Source organism: Lactuca saligna, chromosome 6 (genome assembly GCF_052625555.1).
Source record: "Lactuca saligna cultivar CGN05327 chromosome 6, ASM5262555v1, whole genome shotgun sequence".
Taxonomy (NCBI): Eukaryota; Viridiplantae; Streptophyta; class Magnoliopsida; order Asterales; family Asteraceae; genus Lactuca; species Lactuca saligna.
This window is the reverse complement of record NC_136422.1, coordinates 22,702,484-22,726,024: the sequence shown is the minus strand read 5'-3', so window position 1 is coordinate 22,726,024 and position 23,541 is coordinate 22,702,484. Positions and strand designations below refer to the sequence as shown.

Below are 23,541 nucleotides of genomic sequence, written 5' to 3'. Positions count from 1 at the left end.
TCAGCAGTGGTTCCGTTAGAGGATATTCAGGTGGATGCGAGCCTGAATTACGCTGAGAGACCGGTAGCTATCAGGGATCGGAAGATCAAGGTTCTGCGGAACAAGGAAGTACCTCTGGTGTTGGTTCAGTGGCAACATCGGAAAGGATCGGAGATGACTTGGGAGCCGGAGCGTGAGATGCGGGAGCAACATCCGAAGTTATTCGCAGAGTGAGACTTCGAGGGCGAAGTCGAGTTCTAGTGGGGGAGAGTTGTAATAGCCTGGAATTTCAGGTATTGCTTAAAAGCTATTTTTGGGGCATTTTTGGAAAGGACTCGGCGAGTTGGAGCCAGACTCACCGAGTAGGACCACAGACTGGGTCGCGGGTTCGCGACTGGACTCGACGAGTCCATTATGGACTCGGCGAGTCTACGCTGTTCAGCAGAAACCCTAGTCGTTTGGTTTTGGATCGTATATAACGCCCCATATGCCGTCATTGTCCGTATTTTAGCCGATTGAGAAGAACCCTAATCGTTGTGGACGTCTAGAGCAGGAGAGAAAGCTATTGGAACTTTGAGGAACTTGCTAGGCAAGAAGAAGAAGAGTTTTGGCCAAAGTAATATCAAGGAGGATCGAGTCCTGAGGTTTGGGGACACTGAGAGTGCGTTTTCAGGTAATACTCGGACCATTTCTGTTATTTTGATATGTACACGAATCTAGGGTTTATGAAACCCATTTAGTGATTAGATGGGTTATTATGTTGTTACCCAAACATTTATACCCCAATAATAGGATGTTTAGAGGTGCAGAAAGTCCCATGATTGTGTATTTCGGGACCATACGTATTTCAGGAAACAGTTGATCGACTGCATGGCATGGACTCGCCGAGTCCAATGAACAGACTCGGCGAGTAGCTTGAAGATTCACTGGGACTCGCCGAGTTGTTATTCAGACTCGGCGAGTGGAGTCGGGGTGGCCCCGCGATTCTTCCACGTGGATCTCGTCGAGTCAAGGGGGGTACTCGACGAGTAGAAAGGGAACATCAGGGAAAGTTGGAGAGGACGTCTCGACTCGTCGAGTCATCTTTGCACTCGACGAGTCCGGTCCAGTTGACCGTTGGCCAGAGTTGACCTACATATAATTTCTTAGCGTCAGTTGTCTTGAATGATAAGAGTATTAATAAGGGTATATGGTATTATAGGGAGTCTGCAGATCGGCGGATCGAGTGCGAGTGATTTCAAGAGTTGATAGTTTTTCATTACCACGAGGTGAGTCTTCTCACTATACTGTACCCGGAAGGGTTTGACTGTATGACCGGAAGGTCGGATATGATTTGTGTTATACGTGCTATAAATGGTAAGGTATTTGCTATGTGTGTTATGTGTGTTATACGGGCCGGAAGGCAATATGTTATGTGACTGAAAGGTCGGATATGATATATGATATATGTGCTATATGTGTTAAGATTAATGTATAAATTGCTGTGTATGTTTATGGGCCGGAAGGCAATATGTTATGGGCCGGAAGGCAATATGTTATGGGCCGGAAGGCATTATGTTATGGGCCGGAAGGCAATACGTTATGGGCCGAAAGGCGATTATCTCAAGGCCTGGAAAGGCGTATATGCGTAAGTAGTATACTGGGGAACTCACTAAACATTGATGCTTACAAGTTGTTATGTATGTATTTCAGGTACTAGCGAGGACCGTGGGAAGGTGCCGGCATGATGCATACACACTGCTGCTATTTGAGATCTTGGGGATTTTATATATGTATTTGATATGGAACATGGAATAAATACTATTGGTTGAATGAAATCACTTTATTTTAAAATGGAAAATTTATTTGAAAATTTGCGTTGTTACATTCTAATTAAACATGCTTTGAATCCAAGACTTCTAATGGCTAATTAGGTTAAATAACAACATTGAAACATATCTAGAATCATACCTTTGAGTTCCTTGTTGATCTTGTTGTCTTGGAGCTTTTAGAGTCACAAATGTCACACCTCTAATGGCTTACAAACACCAATAGCAAGCAAGATGATTTAGGAGAGAGGAGAGGGGAGGAATTCAGCCAGAGTATCTCTACTTTTGATGGTGTGTTGAATTCCCTCACCCCTAGGGTCTATTTCTACTTGTAGACTCCTTAAGGGTTACAACCTAAACCCTAATTGGATAATCTTCTCTTAAGGCTATCCAAATCCATTCCATACATAAGCCTTTGGACGATTTTAGCTATCCTAAATCTCATAGAATTCATCCAAAGCATATCCCAATGGATTTATAGTCCAAAGTTTAACTATCAAACAATTGACAGTTTATACCCCTTTATTTAATTAATCTCTTTAAGTCACCAAATTAATTCCAATTAATCTATGACTTATATTAATCAAATAACCATATATTATTCCTTATAATATTTACTCTCTTTTAACAAATCATCCATCAAGTTGCTATGGTGAAGGCAACCCAAAAGGACCATGCACAACCGGATCAAATACTTGCCTAATATAGTTGCAGCCTTAGACACTATTCCAACACATATAAGGTTAGTAATTTTGTTCAGTTTTATTATATCTTTACAAGTTTTTGCGTTATTCATTTTTCCCTTTTTCTTTACTGTTAATGAAGTCATAACATTTTTATGTTTATAGAATCTATTGCTTATTCATGCATGTATTTTGTTGTATCTGTGCTGGTGATTTTCAATTATAGCACCTCAAAGTACAATGATATTATGTTGAAAGTAGAATGTTATAATGTTCATGATAAGTATCACATTAGGATGATAAAATAAACATGACCCCATGATAACAATATATTGTTGCTTACTGAATGAGCAGATATTTGTGTATGTACTCAAGTGTTTTTGGAGGAATTACAATTATGTTATTAGCCCTTTTGTTACTCCATTTTTGCATACGTTACAATTACATTATTACCCCTCCTCTTAATCCATTTTGCATATGTTACAGGATGATTGAAGTGTATCTTTTAAAGAGGATGTTACATGTGGTTTTTTTTTTAAATTTAAACAGGGACCATCCTTCAAATATTTTTATTTATAAGAGGGAGCGTTCCAGTAATTTGTATAACAGGGAATGATTGAATGAGATTTTTTCCAAAAGAATGGCAGTTATGATACTTTTTTGTCAATTTAGTCATTTTGATGTTTTTTGTACAAATTTGACAGTTATATTATAGTTTTTTTTATTTGTTATTATAGAATTACAGGCTCAAAACCTACCTAATTGCACCATATTACTTTATTATGTTTTCCAAATTATTATGGTGCTCTTTTATTATTATTATTATGGCATCCTACATCTTAATAAACGACAAAGTATTATTATTGCATTGTACTTTGTTTTTTTCTCCAAATTATTATGCCATTCTATTTCTTTTATGGTAAAAAAAATGGTTGTTTTGGCATAAGGTGACAATGTTTTAAAAAAATGATTTTACATGCAAAAAGATCATTTTAAAACAATTTTTAGCATTTTAAACGAACATTTTATATCAAGTACAATAGAGCAAAATGAACACATTCTTGTCAAAATGAGACAATTTGACAAAGTGAAATTGGTAAAAATATGGCTTGTGCTGGCATTTGGTTAAAATTGTGTAAACCGAACATATTTTGGTCAAAATGGGATTGTTTTAGTAAGGTGAAAATGTCGCAAAAATTGCATTTTCAAAGCATTTTATAGCAATGTACTTCTAATAGAAATGGTATTTTAATATAAAGTAAAGTTGGATTAGAAATAACCATGATATAGCTACAGATAACATTTAGTGTTGTATAAAAGAAACTTTTTGCAAAGTTATGATTAATTATTGTGATTTTTAATCTTTATTTTTATTTTGTCAACCATGTATTACACGGGTTATAACCTAGTATGTATATATGTAGTGTTACAATATTATAAGTGCATGCATATGCAGTGCATATGCTCATCCAATTCGCCCGAACCAGGGCTTTGATGCCAACTTGTAACATCCTAAAAAACATGATACAATTTTTAGTTTTCCATTAAATTAAAATCATTGTTTCCAATCAAAACCCAAGTCAAAAACCAAATATCAAATACAATATCCGATAATCATAGTATCACAAAATCTCCTAAAACATAACATCAAACGATGTGTACGATCACTGCTTCGCCTTGCCCCGACCATCAGCAGTTCCTTAAACATAATACTTAAACTACAAGCAAAAACTTAGTGAGTTCCCCGAAAATACCACCACATAAACATATAAATAGCATGAATATTGGGTCCAAAACCATCAGGTTGGATTACCCTCAGCCTACAACACGAGTCTAACTTACCTTTCTGGACCACAACTCATGTATGGATTGCTCCCGATCCCACAACGTAAGTCTGGCTTTGTCTTGGGTTTGGTTGTCATCCACACAGAGTAGTAGTGCCTCAATCCAACCATACTATGTCGACATATGCAACAGATAAAACATATAACAATAAACATATAATCATACAGATCTTAACAGATCACTACAACATAGCAACATCTTAACCGGGATACACAACCTACTAGACTAACATTGGTAACTTCGACCCGCAAGTACATTGAGGAAATTCACATGGATCAAAGAGCTGAATCCGAACAAAGGCTAGCACAAACCACCTAATACCAATCAGGTAAAATCCTCAGTCTAAGACACATATTCACACTAATAAAATAAAAGTTATGATCTGATAATCATGACTATGGGTCGTATTATAATGGTCATTTTAATTATATGTTATACGAATAATATTTATTCATTAATCAAAATGGGATATCACCAATTCTTTGAATCAAAGAGACTCCATAAACTTAAGTTATAATTGGATAGATCTAAATTATTATGAAGTATTTTATTACTCCATTAAAACTTTTATCAAAAGGGATGGAGTCCATGAACACGATGACACCATCATGACTATTGTGACAAATCTATAAATAAAGATTTAATTACCATAATAGTCGTTAGAGTTGTTTATATGTGTGTGTGTGTGTGTATATATATCTATATATATATATATATATATATATATATATATATATATATATATATATATATATATATATTATCATAATATTGTCTTCTATGTTTTTTTGCCAAATTTTATAAAACCTAATTTAATGCAATATCATTTAGTTCTTGGAATAAATATTTATTGCCAGTTTTAACAGATTTAATTAAAAAGGTAAAATAATTTTTTTGAAAAATTCGTTTAAAATCAAAGTTTCTTTCAATCCATTTTACGTGTTATATTCTTTTATTGGTTTGTACACTAGTTTATTTAAAACAATATGATAAATTGTTCAATAATAGTATTTTTATAAACTAGGTTCAATGTATTTTCATATAAAAATAAAATTGATTTGTATAAAAAATATATTTAGGCACATGTATTCCCCCTCTCCCTCTCCTCCCTCGGAAATAATTAAAATACTAAAATGGGCCGTAAGCACTCACATTCGTAACGTGAGTTCGAGTTGTTCAGAGTTTGTTAATTTTTGGAAAGCTTGACGTGAGAAACCACAAATCCACCAATCTTTAACTTTGAAGCACTCTCGGGACCGCTTCATAACAAATACAAACTATTAGGGGTTGTTTGGTAACTTAATTAACCGAAGTGGGACTGATTTGGTAAAAATAATTTCAAAAGATGGGCTAAAATGGTTATTTTTATTCAAGGTTTGAAGATTGAGATTTATTCTGCTAAAAATAACCAATTGATGGGTTGTTTGTCAATAAATGGATTCACCTTTGGGGATTGGGACCTATTTTGAATAAAGAATTTAACAGTGGGGAAATTTTAGTCATCTCATAAAATGACTTCAACTTAGGGCTCATAAGTCCCGTGTTTCATTCGATCGGTCAAGGAAGGGAGGCAATATACGGACCAATATGAGATAGAATACACGAATCTAGCAAACCAGAGGGAACGCAAAGGCAGCAAAAATTTGGATCCGGTGGTTCATCCGTTCGAAGACAGGAAAAGGAAAAAGGACGACTCAATCGATCGGGAAGGAGAACGTCATCTCCGGTGTTTGACGAGGCCGAAGGGGAAAAAGATCGAGGCTGCGGGGGAAGAGGCGTATGAAGGTAGCGGCGTCGTTTCCGTGATTTGGTCGAACCGAAGGAAGAGAAGAGGTAGAAGTAGCAGGTTTTCCCTCTTTCCCGTCCGGCTGCCAGGTGCGAGGAAGGACGAGGTCCAAGGGGACAAAGCAGTCAGCACCGGTAGAGGGGGTGTGGACCTGCTGTGAAATCGGCGAAGAAAAGGGGCGATTAAGGGGATGAAAGGGGTTCGATCAGTGGGAAAGAAGGGTTCGATTGGGGCCGAAGAGAATGACAGAGGGGGAGGCAGCGAGGCTGCTGGGGCCTCGGTGGTTGCCCTCAGTTGTTTGCGATCCATCGGCCGAAAGGGAGAAGTACACATCGAAGGTTGCAGGTAAGTGGACGGGGCTGCTTCAGCAGTCCCGTGTTTTTTTTTAATCAATCAAAAGGTAAGTAAATGGTCTTCTGGGATGTTTGTTATATGATGAATCTATGGAATGAACAAATTAGATATTTTGAGATTTGCTTTTGACAGAAAATCGATGGGGAAAAAGATTGTTTCATTTGGTGTTTGATTTTTGACAGGGGAAAGAACGAGGGGGAGGAGGAGGAATGTACAGTCTCTTGTTCTTCTTCTTCTTCTTTGACCGAAGATCCATAGACGACAAGTAAAGAAGAACATATCATCTTTTTGAATAGATTTCAATGTACTTTTATTTGATTTTGAAGATCAAAGAAGATCTGATCGTATCAATCTTACATGATTTTGGATTGTATTGAATTTGGCTGTGAAGGGAAAGAGTGTGAGTAAAATTTGGTCAGAAAGAGTGTAAGAAACTCTTTAGTGTGATTTTTGTAAAAGGTGAAGTGTGGAAGCAACTATTACTTAGCTGTTATCGTTAATAGTTGTATTTATTTTAGTTCATGTTTGATGTGTTTTTGAGTGAAAGAAATAAGCAAGGTTAAAGATTTTCTAAATCAAGTGGGTGTAACGTATTTTTAGGTATTTTAATAACAACTCCATATACATATAATGTATATGTATTTATTTTATAGTTTTTATATGTGTGTGTGTATATACGTTAGGTATAGCTATGGGAATCAAGTATTATAAGTATTTGAGTTATAACATGCATTTTATACATGTATTTGTGTATGTATTAGTGTATTGCAATAGTTCGTTTATAGATTGTATAGTATGTGGTAGGAGTTGACCATTCTTGTATTTAGACACATATTTATACATTTCAAATCCCTTAATCAAATAAATAAGTAGATTTTTGCCACGTGACATTCTCTAAGCCTCCCCCATCGATTTTTTCTCGCTTCTATCATCTAACTGAATTTTCAAAATTGCCACTCCTAATTTTGAAATCAAATTCGTCTGGTAACTGATAAGACTTTCAAATTTGTGGCCGAAATATCAACTACTGATCACCGGAATTTGGGACCTCCATCCTCCGTCACCATAAACCCTATTCTCTCCACCCACTTTAAAAACGTCATCAATCTCAGGACCTAGTTCTCAATTTTCACACATATATTAATCTTGAAGGAAGTCCAATTTGATTTTCATCCATATTCATCGTCACTCACCCTTCAACATGATAGAAACATAACCTTGTCATTTGTGTTTTCATCTTAGTTTTTTCTAATAAGCAATGTACCGTCAAAGAAAACCCTAGACATCGTTGCTGCTACTCTCTTTGAAAACCATAGATCCCCAATTGTCGCTATCACCCATGCTTCACCATAAAAAAAATCATAAACCACACTGTAGGTATATTTGCTCTTTTTTGACTGAAATACTTGATTTGCTTTTGGCATTCGGACCATCTTTTGCTTCTTTTGGTTTCTTGATGACATGATTGAAGTTATTTGTCATTAGGTTTAGCTATTTCAGGTACAATCATCTTGCTATGATCAATCCGAGAATTCACTCTCTTAGTCAAAAAGGTAAAGTAATTTCTTCAAAGATCCATATGTGTAGGTATTATTGTTTTTTTTTCGTTTTAACACACAATCAAAATCACATACTATTAGTCTTTTATGCTTATAAAATTGTTTTAGATATTTAGTTTATTGGTGTGACCCTTATAGATGAGCTCTTGCATCCATTCATAATCAGAACGGTATATTTATTTGGTTATATCTCGGTGTTGAAATATTGACATGTTTGTTGTTCTTATGATATGAACTCTAAAGTAGCCTTTAGTTAATCATTTTCTGCTTAAGTTTGCTAAATTTGGCATCACACATCTCTTTCTAATATGTAGGGTCCATATAAGGTTAAAAACATAATCATTGGTGGCCCATATAAGGTTAGTAATTTTGTTCAGTTTTATTATATCTTTACATGTTCTTGCATTATTAATTTTGCCTTTTTCTTTATCGTTAATGAAATCATAGCATGTTTATGTTTATAGAATCGATTGCTTGTTCGTGCATGTATTTTGTTGTATCTGTGCAGGTGATTTTCAATTATAACATCTCAAAGTACAATGATATTATTTTGAAAGTAGAATGTTATAATCCTCATGATAAGTATCACAATAGGATGATACAATAAACATGACCCCATAATAACAATATATTGTTGCTTATTGAATGAGCTGATATTTGTGTATGTACTCAAGTATTTTTGGAGGAATTACAATTATGTTATTACCCGTTTTGTTACTCCATTTTTGCATACATTACAATTACATTATTACCCCTCCTATTAATCCATTTTGCATATGTTACAGGATGATTGAAGTGTAACTTTTAAAGAGGATGTTGCATGTGTTTTTTTTAATTTAAACAGGGACCATCCTTCAAATATTTTTATTTATGAGAGGGAGCATTCCAGTAATTTGTATAACAGGGAACGATTGAATGACATTTTTTCCAAAAGAATGGCAGTTATGACACCTTTTTGTCAATTTAGTCATTTTGATGTTTTTTGTGTAAATTTGATAGTTATATTTTATTTTTTTATTTGTTATTATGGAATTACAGGCTCGAAACCTACCTAATTGCACCATTTTACTTTATTATGTTTTCCAAATTATTATGGTGCTATTTTATTATTATTATTATGGCATCCTACATTGTAATAAACGGAAAAGTATTATTATTGCATTGTACTTTATTTTTTTCTCCAAATTATTATGGCATTCTATTTCTTTTATGATAAAAATATGGCTGTTTTGGCATAAGCTGACAATGTTTTAAAAAAATGATTTTACATGCAAAAATGGCATCTTAAAACAATTTTTAGCATTTTAAACGGATATTTTATATCAAGTACAATTGAGTAAAATGAGCACATTCTTGTCAAAATGAGACAATTTGACAAAGTGAAATTGGTAAAAATATGGCTTGTGTTGGCATTTGGTTAAAATTGTGTAAACCGAACATATTTTGGTCAAAATGGGATTGTTTTAGTAAGGTGAAAATGTTGCAAAAATTGCATTTTTAAAGCATTTTATAGAAATGTACTTCTAATAGAAATGGTATTTTAATATAAAGTAAAAATGGATTAAAAATAACCATGATATAGTTACAGATAACATTCAGTTTTGTATAAAAGAAACTTTTTGCAAAGTTATGATTAATTATTGTGATTTTTAATCTTTATTTTTATTTTGTCAACCGTGTATTACACGGGTTATAACCTAGTGTGTATATATGTAATGTTACAATATTATAATTGCATGCATATGCACTGCAGTTCTTAATGTTTCTTTGCCATACATGATGTATATTTTATCAAAACCATAACAAATCACATCTCTTATTGTTATAAAAATTTGTTTCCTTACGTATGAATATATGCACAAATTTTATAAATATTATTTCATTGTTGGATTAGTGTCTAAGTTTGTAACTATATTTGGTAACTACTTGACCCGGTTGTGCATGGTCCTTTTGGGTTGCCTTCATCATAGCAACTTGACAGGGTGATTTATAAAGAGAGAAGAGATATTATTGAGAATAATATATTAAAGGAATAATAATAATATTTGATTAGTGTAATTCATAAATTTATTAGAAATTAATTTGGCGACTTAAAGAGGTTAATTGAATAAAGGGGCATAAACTGTCAAATGTGTGATAGTTGTGTTTTGGGGCTATGAATCCTTATGGATATTAGGGTGGACGAATTTTAGGGTTGCATATCTTAAATTCACCCAAGCCTCATATCTAGAAGGATCTTTGGATTGCTTAGGGCCTAAGTTATTCAATTAGGGTTAAGGGTGTAGCCCTAGTAGCTCATAGTATAAATAGACCCCATGTATGAGGGAAATCGGCCACTCTTGCAAGAAAGAAATCCTAGAGCTGATTTCCTCACCTCTCCACTCTCTCCAAATCATCCTCTTGCTAGTTGGTGTTTGTAAGCCATTAGAGGAGTGACAATGTGACTCTAAGCTCCAAGAACAAGAAGGTTCAAGCAAGCAACTTAAGGTATTCTTCTAGGTCTTATTTCATATGTTATGATTCAATTGTTTACACTAGATCTAGAATTGTAAAGCCTTGGATACATTGCATGTTCAATTAGAAAAACCTAGATCCAAGCATTAGGGTTTGCATGTGCACATAGGAAAGTTCTTATGGCTCAAACCCATCAGTGGTATCAGAGCTTTGATTGATTTCTATTGAATTGATGCTTTTGTTGATTGTTTAATGATTGAAAAAATTGTTTTTTGTGCCTCTAACTGATGAACTCGGCGAGTTCATAGTGGAACTCGGAGAGTTCTAGCATCAGTTAGAGCTGATTTCGGGATTTCTTGTTGTTTTGCTTGAGGATACTTGCCTTAATTGATTTGGGTCATTAATATTCGAATTTTAACATATATTTGAATATATCCTATACCAAACATAAGATAATTACCATTTGATTGAATAATAATATCCTTATATGATAATAATTGATTATTTTAATTAAATTGGTATATTTTCTTGTAAGTAATATTCACTAGGTCAAATTTAGATAATCATTAAATGAATTAGTTGATTTATATTATTTGCTATGTGATCCTTTATGTTTTGAAAAGTTCAAACTCTTGTCCTCAAGTTTTTGAAATTTAAGTTTCGTGATTAAAAGTTTAATTTGAATAATTTAAATTTCAAACCCAAGAATTTTACAAGTTCAAAATTCAACCCTATACTATTATATTATTACAAGCTTAATGTATATATATATATATATATATATATATATATATATATATGTATGATTTAAATAAAAATACTAGTCTTACCGTTAGTAGGACTCATTCACGAAGTCGATCTATAAGGTGGGTATAAAGTTGTTGCCTATAAAATGGCACTTAATGGGTGTACACTCACACCCACCACTTGCTTGACTGGTGGAGGGTCGTTAGCCGAACGGATAGGATAGGGCAATCCTCTTCTCATTAATAAGTATAATGAATCTACATAGAGTAACTGAATGTTTTTAGAAAATTCCCAATCTTACATGGAATTACACTTTGTGCCCTTGCTAACAAATTAGTGGAGCGTGTGTGGTTAACAGCCACACTAATTGGTTCTAAGCAAAGGTGGCAAATGGTGACTCATTGTTTGTCATAGTTCGATCGAGCGCGTATGGTTAACCGGCACCTCGAATAGGTGACTGTAACAATGAGGGCACCATGTATATTTACATGGTTACTCACACCCGCTTTGTGATCCTGGGCATCCCAGTCACAAACTAAAGGGACATATCGAGATTTAAACATGCCATTGAAAAGTTCAATGAATCTCAAAAGAATCTAGGAGTTTTTCAATACATTTAAAACTAATTTTTTGTTTTGTTTTTCATGGTGGAGAATTAGTGAATCGTCATTCACTAACCTTCAAATTATTTCCGTGTTAGATTACTGCATCCCTTTTCTAATAAGTAAACAATGTTGTTGGATCCTAGCCCTAATTTCTCATCTTGGGTGTTTAATTAGGGATTCATATCTAATCAAACTTTGTTCTATTCTATTTTAGATGTTTCAAAGATCCATATGTGTAGGTATTGGTGTTTTTTTTTCAAGTTGACACACAATCACAATCACTTAATATTAGTCTCTTATGCATATAAAATTGTTTTAGATATATAGTTTATTGGTGTGACCCTTATACATGAGCTCTTGCATCCATTCAAAATCAGAATGGTATATTTATTTGGGTATATCTCGGTGTTGAAATACTGACATGTTTGTTGTTCTTATGATATGCACTCTAAAGTAGCCTTTAGTTAATCATTTTTTGCTTAAGTTTGCTAAATTTGGCGTCACACATCTCTTTCTAATATGCAAGGTCCATATAAGGTTAAACACATAATCATAGGTGGCCCATATAAGGTTAGTAATTTTGTTTTGTTTTATTATATCTTTACAAGTTCTTGCGTTATTCATTTTTCCCTTTTTCTTTACCGTTAATGAAATCATAACATGTTTATGTTTATAGAATCGATTGCTTATTCGTGCATGTATTTGGTTGTATCCGTGCTGGTGATTTTCAATTATAGCATCTCAAAGTACAATGATATTATGTTGAAAGTAGAATGTTATAATCCTCATGATAAGTATCACATTAGGATGATACAATAAAAATGACCCCATGATAACTATATATTGTTGCTTACTGAATGAGATGATATTTGTGTATGTACTCAAGTGTTTTTGGAGGAATTACATTTATGTTATTACCCCTTTTGTTACTCCATTTTTGCATACGTTACAATTACATTATTACCCCTCCTCTTAATCCATTTTGCATATGTTACACGATGATTGACGTGTAACTTTTAAAGAGGATGTTGCATGTGTTTTTTTTTTTAAAAAAAAAATTAAACAGGGACCATCCTTCAAATATTTTTATTTATGAGAGGGAGCATTCCAGTAATTTGTATAACAAGGAATGATTGAATGAGATTTTTTCCAATAGAATGGTAGTTATGACACCTTTTTTTCAATTTAGTCATTTTGATGTTTTTTGTGTAAATTCGACAGTTATATTTTAATTTTTTTTTTATTTGTTATTATGGAGCTACAGGCTCGAAACCTACCTAATTGCACCATTTTACTTTATTATGTTTTCCAAATTATTATGGTGCTCTTTTATTATTATTATTATGGCATCCTACATTGTAATAAACGGCAAAGTGTTATTATTGCATTGTACTTTGTTTTTTTCTCCAAATTATTATGCCATTCTATTTCTTTTATGGTAAAAAAAAAAATGGTTGTTTTAGCATAAGGTGACAACGTTTTAAAAAAATGATTTTACATGCAAAAAGGGCATTTTAAAACAATTTTTAGCATTTTAAACGAACATTTTATATCAAGTAGAATCGTGTAAAATGAGCACATTCTTGTCAAAATGAGACAATTTGACAAAGTGAAATTGGTAAAAATATGGCTTGTATTGGCATTTGGTTAAAATTGTTTAAACCGAACATATTTTGGTCAAAATGGGATTGTTTTAGTAAGGTGAAAATGTTGCAAAAATTGCATTTTCAAAGCATTTTATATCAATGTACTTCTAATAGAAATGGTATTTTAATATAAGTAAAGACGGATTAAAAATAACCATGATATAGTTACAGATAACATTCAATGTTGTATAAAGGAAACTTTTTGCAACGTTATGATTATTTATTGTGATTTTTAATCTTTATTTTTATTTTGTCAACCGTGTATTACATGTGTTATAACCTAGTATGTATATATGTAATGTTACAATATTATAATTGCATGCATATGCACTGTGGTTCTTAATGTTTCTTTGCCATACATGATGTATATTTTATTAAAACCATAACAAATTCCATCTTTAATTGTTATAAAAATATGTTTCCTTACATATGAATATATGCACAAATTTTATAAATATTTTGTCATTTCCACCTTCAAAATTTTCATCAACCAGATTGGATTTATATATATTATTTTGGGATATCTTACCAATAATTGAAATTATATCGAAGTCAATAGTTCAAGGTTCCGCGAATAATAAATCAGAAAACGTCTGATTTTTTAACTTTCATTAATATTTTTGCTGAAAACATTTCAAATATGAACTTAAATATTAGGCTATTGTCCGAGTCCAAAAATTTCTTCGGAAATACCATTTGAGATGTGCAAGTCACTCAATGGATAGAAACGATTTTAGTGGTTTAAAAAAAAATCAGTATTATACTGATTTTGGATTCTTAAAATGGTCGTATCTTTTGCATATGAACTCCGTTTTGGTCGTTTTTTATATTTTCGGAAATAGGGAAACGCATACTACGAGACTAGAGTGTTTGTATTTCTCACAACTGCTTAATATGAAATTTCAATTTCTCAGACGCATTCTTATGGTTATAGTTTGAGTTGTTTGATTTGTTTATCAGATTACACAATGGGAAGTAAGATACCGTCTGATATCTTATAATATTTGGAATAACTCATTTATTTTATATTAGATGCACTAAAACACAAAGAGTCAAATTACCAAGAGACTTACTGTGAATTTAACCCTTCATAGTCATTGACCTAAATTTCGGGATGTCACATACTTTTTTAGCTCCGACTGATCATACACATCTCATCCTTCTTTGGTTACCTTTGAAAAAAAAATTAAAACTTTACAGATCCTTAGCGATTGTTTGATCGTCTTTTAGTTGAAAAATTAAGAGCCAATGTCTGAATTGTTAAGATTTAGACTGTTTGGAAGGGTATGAAAAAAACCTCTTAATTCTTTAAAAACCTCTTAAAGTTTTAGATGTAATATTACATCTGAATTAAAAAAAGATGCGTCTGGCCCTTGCCCTAATAAAATTCAGCCGCTTTTTTTTCTTTTTTCGACCCTCATCCCCTTTCTTCTACCTCTTGGTCTGTAATAATCATTGGTGCTCCCCACTGCCATTGATGAAGTTGTTGCCCGTTTGGATGCCTCTGTCAGCAACTTCGATTATTGCATGTAAGGTTCCCCCCCCCCCCCCCTAAAAAGCCATTCCTAGCACATACATCGATTTCCTCATCTCGTTTTAGGCCAGTTGAAAAGCTGAGAGGATTTTACTATTGGTTCTCTGTTCTCGTCCGCCTCCTACATCCCTCGACGTCTGCCCTTCATTCTAGTGAGTTCTTGATATCTGATTCTATTAGTTTGATTTTAAATCCATAAAATACAGCTGAAAATCGATTCGCGGTAAATAGATACATTTTTTCTTTTTTGTTTTTCCCCTGAATTCGGTTATAATTTCATATATCGTTTTTTTTACCCTAAATTTCACTTTAGTGCATAGATATTTATATATCTGTTCATTCTTCTTCTATAATTTAACAATGTTGTTATATCTTTGTTGATAAAATATGAAATCTGATAATATTGCTGAAATCATATGTTTGTTGTTTCCTTGATGAAATTTGAAATGTGATAATGTGGATAAAATCATATGCTTTTTACTTGTTCTTTTTCTGAAATATGATAAGGTTTTGCTGATGAAGTCGTATGTTTTGTTGTTTTGTTTGATGAAATCTTGAACATGTGATGTTTATTAGTGGAGAAGATTTCATATCCCACAAGCTTAGGGAGTTCATTAACATCATTTTTTTATGGATTGAACTAAAGAAATTGTAGTTTACACAGAAATGGTATTTTGGGCAATAAGTGAAAATTGACAAAAGAAGAAAATATTTTTACTTTAGATATGTTTTAGGTTATATATGGAGTTTAATCATGTTGTAAATTTTTTATAGTTGAAATTATTTTGAAGCTCTTGAGTTGGAGCTTTAAATTGTTTTGGGTATAACGAAGAAATGATAGTGTAATGTTTGATTTGAACTTATGTGTAATTTTCATTTATGTTTAATCGGGATTTTATATGGTGTTTGTATATTTTTTTTCTAATTATTTAAGAAGTTGATTCAGTTATTTTATAAACAAAAACGTTAAATTCAGCAGAAAATAACAAAGAAGTGTAAAATGGTAAATTTTATAATTCAGAAATGCAATTAAGAGGTTCCAACCAAACAACATTTGAAAATTTAGATCTTAAAAATTCAGACCATCTTAGAAATTCAAACATCATAAAAATTCAGCTCTTAAGAAATCGGATTCTGCGAAACAACCCAATAGTTTGAGTATGGATTCACACAAATGCTCATCCAATTCGCCCGAACCAGGGCTTTAATGCCAACTTGTATCATCCTAAAAAACATGATACAATTTTCAGTTTTCCATTAAATTAAAATCATTGTTTCCAATCAAAACCCAAGTCAAAAACCAAATATCAAATACAATATCCCATAATCATAGTATCACAAAATCTCCTAAAACATAACATCAAAGGATGTGTACGATCACTACTTCGCCTTGCCCGATCATCAGAAGTTCCTTAAACATAATACTTAAACTATAAGCAAAAAATTAGTGAGTTCCCCAAAAATACCACCACATAAACATATAAATAGCATGAATACTAGGTCCACAACCATCAGGTTGGCTTACCCTCAGCCTACAACACGAGTCTAGCTTAACTTTCTTGACCATAACTCATGTATGGATTGCTCACGATCCCAAAACATAAGTCTGGTTTTCCCTTTCTGACCCACAATTTATGTCTAGCCTTCCCTTGGGTTTGGTTGGCATCCACACAGAGTAGTAGTGCCTCAATCTAACCATACTATGTCGACATATGCAACAGATGAAACATATAACAATAAACATATAATCATACAGATCTTAACAAATCACTACAACATAGCAACATCTTAACCGGGATACACAACCTACTAGACCAACATTGGTAACTTCGACCCACAAGTACAGTGAGGAAATTCACATGGATCAAAGAGCTGAATCTGAACAAAGGCTAGCACAAAGCACCTGATACCAATCAGGTAAAATCCTCAGTCTAAGACACATATTCATACTAATAAAATAAAAGTTATGATCTGATAATCCTAACTATGGGTCGTTTTATAATGGTCATTTTAATTACATGTTATACAAATAATATTTTTTCATTAATCAAAATGGGATATCACCAATTCTTTGAATCTAAGAGACTCCATAAACTTAAGTTATAATTGGATAGATCTAAATTATTATGAAGTATTTTATTACTCCATTAAAACTTTTATCAAAAGGGATGGAGTCCATGAACACGATGACACCATCATGAATATTGTGACAAATCTATAAATAAAGATTTAATTATCATAATAGTCGTTAGAGCTGTTTATATGTGTATATATATATATATATATATATATATATATATATATATATATATATATATATATATATATATTATCATAATATTTTCTTCTATGTTTTTTTGCCAAATTTTATAAAACCTTATTTAATGCAATATCATTTATTTCTTGGAATAAATATTTATTGCCAGTTTTAACAGATTTAATTGAAAAGGTAAAATAATTTTTTTGAAAAATTCGTTTAAAATCATTTTGCATATGTTACAGGATGATTGAAGTGTATCTTTTAAAGAGGATGTTACATGTTTTTTTTTTTTTTTTTTTTTTTTTTTTAATTTAAACAGGGACCATCCTTCAAATATTTTTATTTATGAGAGGGAGCGTTCCAGTAATTTTTATAACAGGGAATGATTGAATGAGATTTTTTCCAGAGGAATTGCAGTTATGACACTTTTTTGTCGATTTAGTCATTTTGATGTTTTTTGTATAAGTTTGACAGTTATATTTTAGTTTTTTTATTTGTTTTTATAGAATTACAGGCTCGAAACCTACCTAATTGCACCATTTTACTTTATTATGTTTTCCAAATTATTATGGTGCTCTTTTATTATTATTATTATGGCATCCTACATCTTAATAAACGACAAAGTATTATTATTGCATTGTACTTTGTTTTTTTCTCCAAATTATTATGCCATTCTATTTCTTTTATGGTAAAAAAAATGGTTGTTTTGGCATAAGGTGACAATGTTTTAAAAAAATGATTTTACATGCAAAAAGATCATTTTAAAACAATTTTTAGCATTTTAAACGAACATTTTATATCAAGTACAATCGAGCAAAATGAACACATTCTTGTCAAAATGAGACAATTTGACAAAGTGAAATTGGTAAAAATACGGCTTGTGCTGGCATTTGGTTAAAATTGTGTAAACCGAACATATTTTGGTCAAAATGGGATTGTTTTAGTAAGGTGAAAATGTCGCAACTATTGCATTTTCAAAGCATTTTATAGCAATGTACTTCTAATAGAAATGGTATTTTAATATAAAGTAAACATGGATTAAAAATAACCATGATATAGTTACACATAACATTTAGTGTTGTATAAAAGAAACTTTTTGCAAAGTTATGATTAATATTGTGATTTTTAATCTTTATTTTTAGTTTGTCAACCATGTATTACACGGATTATAACCTAGTATGTATATATGTAGTGTTACAATATTATAAGTGCATGCATATGCTCATCCAATTCGCCCGAACCAGGGCTTTGATGCCAACTTGTAACATTCTAAAAAACATGATACAATTTTCAGTTTTCCATTAAATTAAAATCATTGTTTCCAATCAAAACCCAAGTCAAAAACCAAATATCAAATACAATATCCGATAATCATAGTATCACAAAATCTCCTAAAACATAACATCAAACGATGTGTACGATCACTGGTTCGCCTTGCCCCGACGATCAGCTGTTCCTTAAACATAATACTTAAACTATAAGCAAAAACTTAGTGAGTTCCCCGAAAATACCACCACATAAACATATAAATAGCATGAATATTGGGTCCAAAACCATCAGGTTGGATTACCCTCAGCCTACAACACGAGTCTGACTTACCTTTCTGGACCACAACTCATGTATGGATTGCTCCCGATCCCACAACATAAGTCTGGCTTTCTCTTGGGTTTGGTTGTCATCCACACAGAGTAGTAGTGCCTCAATCCAACCATACTATGTCGACATATGCAACAGATAAAACATATAACAATAAACATATAATCATACAGATCTTAACAGATCACTACAACATAGCAACATCTTAACCGGGATATACAACCTACTAGACTAACATTGGTAACTTCGACCCGCAAGTACATTGAGGAAATTCACATGGATCAAAGAGTTGAATCCGAACAAAGGCTAGCACAAACCACCTAATACCAATCAGGTAAAATCCTCAGTCTAAGACACATATTCACACTAATAAAATAAAAGTTATGATCTGATAATCATGACTATGGGTCGTATTATAATGGTCATTTTAATTAGATGTTATACGAATAATATTTCTTCATTAATCAAAATGGGATATCACCAATTCTTTGAATCTAAGAGACTCCATAAACTTAAGTTATAATTGGATAGATCTAAATTATTATGAAGTATTTTATTACTCCATTAAAACTTTTATCAAAAGGGATGGAGTCCATGAACACGATGACACCATCATGACTATTGTGACAAATCTATAAATAAAGATTTAATTACCATAATAGCCGTTAGAGCTGTTTATATGTATATATATATATATATATATATATATATATATTATCATAATATTGTCTTCTATGTTTTTTTGCCAAATTTTATAAAACCTTATTTAATGCAATATCATTTATTTCTTGGAATAAATATTTATTGCCAGTTTTAACAGATTTAATTGAAAAGGTAAAATAATTTTTTTGAAAAATTCGTTTAAAATCAAAGTTTCTTTCAATCCATTTTACGTGTTATATTCTTTTATTGGTTTGTACACTAGTTTATTTTAAACAATATGATAAATTGTTAAATAATAGTATATTTATAAACTAGGTTCAATGTATTTTCATATAAAAATGAAATTGATTTGTATAAAAAATATATTTAGGCACATGTATTCCCCCTTTCCCTCTCCTCCCTCGGAAATAATCAAAAATACTAAAATGGGCCGTAAGCACTCACATTTGTAACGTGAGTTCGAGTTGTTCAGAGTTTGTTAATTTTTGGAAAGCTTGACGTGAGAAACCACAAATCCACCAATCTTTAACTTTGAAGCACTCTCGGGACCGCTTCATAACAAATACAAACTATTGGGAGTTGTTTGGTAACTTAATTAACCGAAGTGGGACTGATTTGGTAAAAATAATTTCAAAAGATGGGCTAAAATGGTTATTTTTATTCAAGGTTTGAAGATTGAGATTTATTCTGCTAAAAATAACCCATTGATGGGTTGTTTGTCAATAAATGGATCCACCTTTGGGGATTGGGACCTATTTTGAATAAAGAATTTAACAGTGGGGACATTTTAGTCATCTCATAAAATGACTTCAACTTAGGGCTCATAAGTCCCGTGTTTCATTCGATCGGTCAAGGAAGGGAGGCAATATACGGACCAATATGAGATAGAATACACGAATCTAGCAAACCAGAGGGAACGCAAAGGCAGCAAAAATTTGGATCCGGTGGTTCATCCGTTCGAAGACAGGAAAAGGAAAAAGGACGACTCAATCGATCGGGAAGGAGAACGTCGTCTTCGGTGTTTGACGAGGCCGAAGGGGAAAAAGATCGAGGCTGCGGGGGAAGAGGCGTATGAGGGTAGCGGCGTCGTTTCCGTGGTTTGGTCGAACCGAAGGAAGAGAAGAGGCAGAAGTAGCAGGCTTTCCCTCTTTCCCGTCCGGCTGCCAGGTGCGAGGAAGGACGAGGTCCAAGGGGGCAAAGCAGTCAGCACCGGTAGAGGGGTTTGGACCTGCTGTGAAATCGGCGAAGAAAAGGGGCGATTAAGGAGATGAGAGGGGTTCGATCAGTGGGAAAGAAGGGTTCGATTGGGGCCGAAGAGAATGACAGTGGGGGAGGCAGCGAGGCTGCTGGGGCCTCGGTGGTTGCCCTCGGTTGTTTGCGATCCATCGGCCGAAAGGGAGAAGTACACATCGAAGGTTGCAGGTAAGTGGACGGGGCTGCTTCAGCAGTCCCGTGTTTTTTTTAATCAATCAATAGGTAAGTAAATGGTCTTCTGGGATGTTTGTTATATGATGAATCTATGGAATGAACAAATTAGATATTTTGAGATTTGCTTTTGACAGAAAATCGATGGGGAAAAAGATTGTTTCATTTGGTGTTTGATTTTTGACATGGGAAAGAACGAGGGGGAGGAGGAGGAATGTACAGTCTCTTGTTCTTCTTCTTCTTCTTTGACCGAAGATCCATAGACGACAAGTAAAGAAGAACATATCATCTTTTTGAATAGATTTCAATGTACTTTTATTTGATTTTGAAGATCAAAGAAGATCTGATCGTATCAATCTTACATGATTTTGGATTGTATTGAATTTGGCTGTGAAGGGAAAGAGTGTGAGTAAAATTTGGTGAGAAAGAGTGTAAGAAACTCTTTAGTGTGATTTTTGTAAAAGGTGAAGTGTGGAAGCAACTATTACTTAGCTATTATCGTTAATAGCTGTATTTATTTTAGTTCATGTTTGATGTGTTTTTGAGTGAAAGAAATAAGCAAGGTTAAAAGATTTTCTAAATCAAGTGGGTGTAATGTATATTTAGGTATTTTAATAACAATTCCATATACATATAATGTATATGTATTTATTTTATAGTTTTTATATGTGTGTGTGTATATACGTTAGGTATAGCTATGGGAATCAAGTATTATAAGTATTTGAGTTATAACATGCATTTTATACATGTAGTTGTGTATGTATTAGTGTATTGCAATAGTTCGTTTATAGATTGTATAGTATGTGGTAGGAGTTGACCATTCTTGTATTAAGACACATATTTATACATTTCAAATCCCTTAATCTAATAAATAAGTAGATTTTTGCCACGTGACATTCTCTAAGCCTCTCCCATCAATTTTTTCTTGCTTCTATCATCTAACTGAATTTTCAAAATTGCCACTCCTAATTTTGAAATCAAATTCGTTTGGTAACTGATAAGACTTTCAAATTTGTGGCCGAAATATCAACTACTGATCACCGGAATTTGGGACCTCCATCCTCCGTCACCATAAACCCTATTCTCTCCACCCACTTTAAAAATGTCATCAATCTCAGGACCTAGTTCTCAATTTTCACACATATATTAATCTTGAAGGAAGTCCAATTTGATTTTCATCCATATTCGTCATCACTCACCCTTCAACATGATAGAAACATAACCTTGTCATTTGTGTTTTCATCTCAGTTTTTTCTAATAAGCAATGTACCGTCAAAGAAAACCCTAGACATCGTTGCTGCTACTCTCTTTGAAAACCATAGATCCCCAATTGTCGCTATCACCCATGCTTCACCATAAAAAAAATCATAAACCACACTGTAGGTGTATTTGCTCTTTTTGACTGAAATACTTGATTTGCTTTTGGCATTCGGACCATCTTTTGCTTCTTTTGGTTTCTTGATGACATGATTGATGTTATTTGTCATTGGGTTTAGCTATTTCAGGTACAATCATCTTGCTATGATCAATCCGAGAATTCACTCTCTTAGTCAAAAAGGTAAAATAAATTCTTTAAAGATCCATATGTGTAGGTACTATTGTTTTTTTTTTTTTCGTTTTGACACACAATCACAATCACATACTATTAGTCTTTTATGCTTATAAAATTGTTTTAGATATTTAGTTTATTGGTGTGACCCTTATAGATGAGCTCTTGCATCCATTTCATAATCAGAACGGTATATTTATTTGGTTATATCTCGGTGTTGAAATATTGACATGTTTGTTGTTCTTATGATATGAACTCTAAAGTAGCCTTTAGTTAATCATTTTCTGCTTAAGTTTGCTAAATTTGGCATCACACATCTCTTTCTAATATGTAGGGTCCATATAAGGTTAAACACATAATCATTGGTGGCCCATATAAGGTTAGTAATTTTGTTCAGTTTTATTATATCTTTACATGTTCTTGCATTATTAATTTTGCCTTTTTCTTTACCGTTAATGAAATCATAGCATGTTTATGTTTATAGAATCGATTGCTTATTCGTGCATGTATTTTGTTGTATCTGTGCAGGTGATTTTCAATTATAACATCTCAAAGTACAATGATATTATTTTGAAAGTAGAATGTTATAATCCTCATGATAAGTATCACAGTAGGATGATACAATAAACATGACCCCATAATAACAATATATTGTTGCTTATTGAATGAGCTGATATTTGTGTATGTACTCAAGTGTTTTTGGAGGAATTACAATTATGTTATTACCCATTTTGTTACTCCATTTTTGCATACATTACAATTACATTATTACCCCTCCTATTAATCCATTTTGCATATGTTACAGGATGATTGAAGTGTAACTTTTAAAGAGGATGTTGCATGTGTTTTTTTTAATTTAAACAGGGACCATCCTTCAAATATTTTTATTTATGAGAGGGAGCATTCCAGTAATTTGTATAACAGGGAACGATTGAATGACATTTTTTCCAAAAGAATGGCAGTTATGACACCTTTTTGTCAATTTAGTCATTTTGATGTTTTCTGTGTAAATTTGATAGTTATATTTTATTTTTTTTATTTGTTATTA

General features: G+C 32.7%; 1 long non-coding RNA gene across 1 annotated transcript; it reads left to right on the top strand.

Moving 5' to 3' along the window:
• Nucleotides 1-20,442: 20,442 nt before the first annotated feature.
• Nucleotides 20,443-21,480, top strand: LOC145001985 (uncharacterized). Its single transcript, XR_013661772.1, has 2 exons — nucleotides 20,443-20,941; nucleotides 21,082-21,480. It is a non-coding gene; the product is annotated as an uncharacterized LOC145001985 (long non-coding RNA).
• The last annotated feature ends 2,061 nt before the right edge of the window (nucleotides 21,481-23,541 follow it).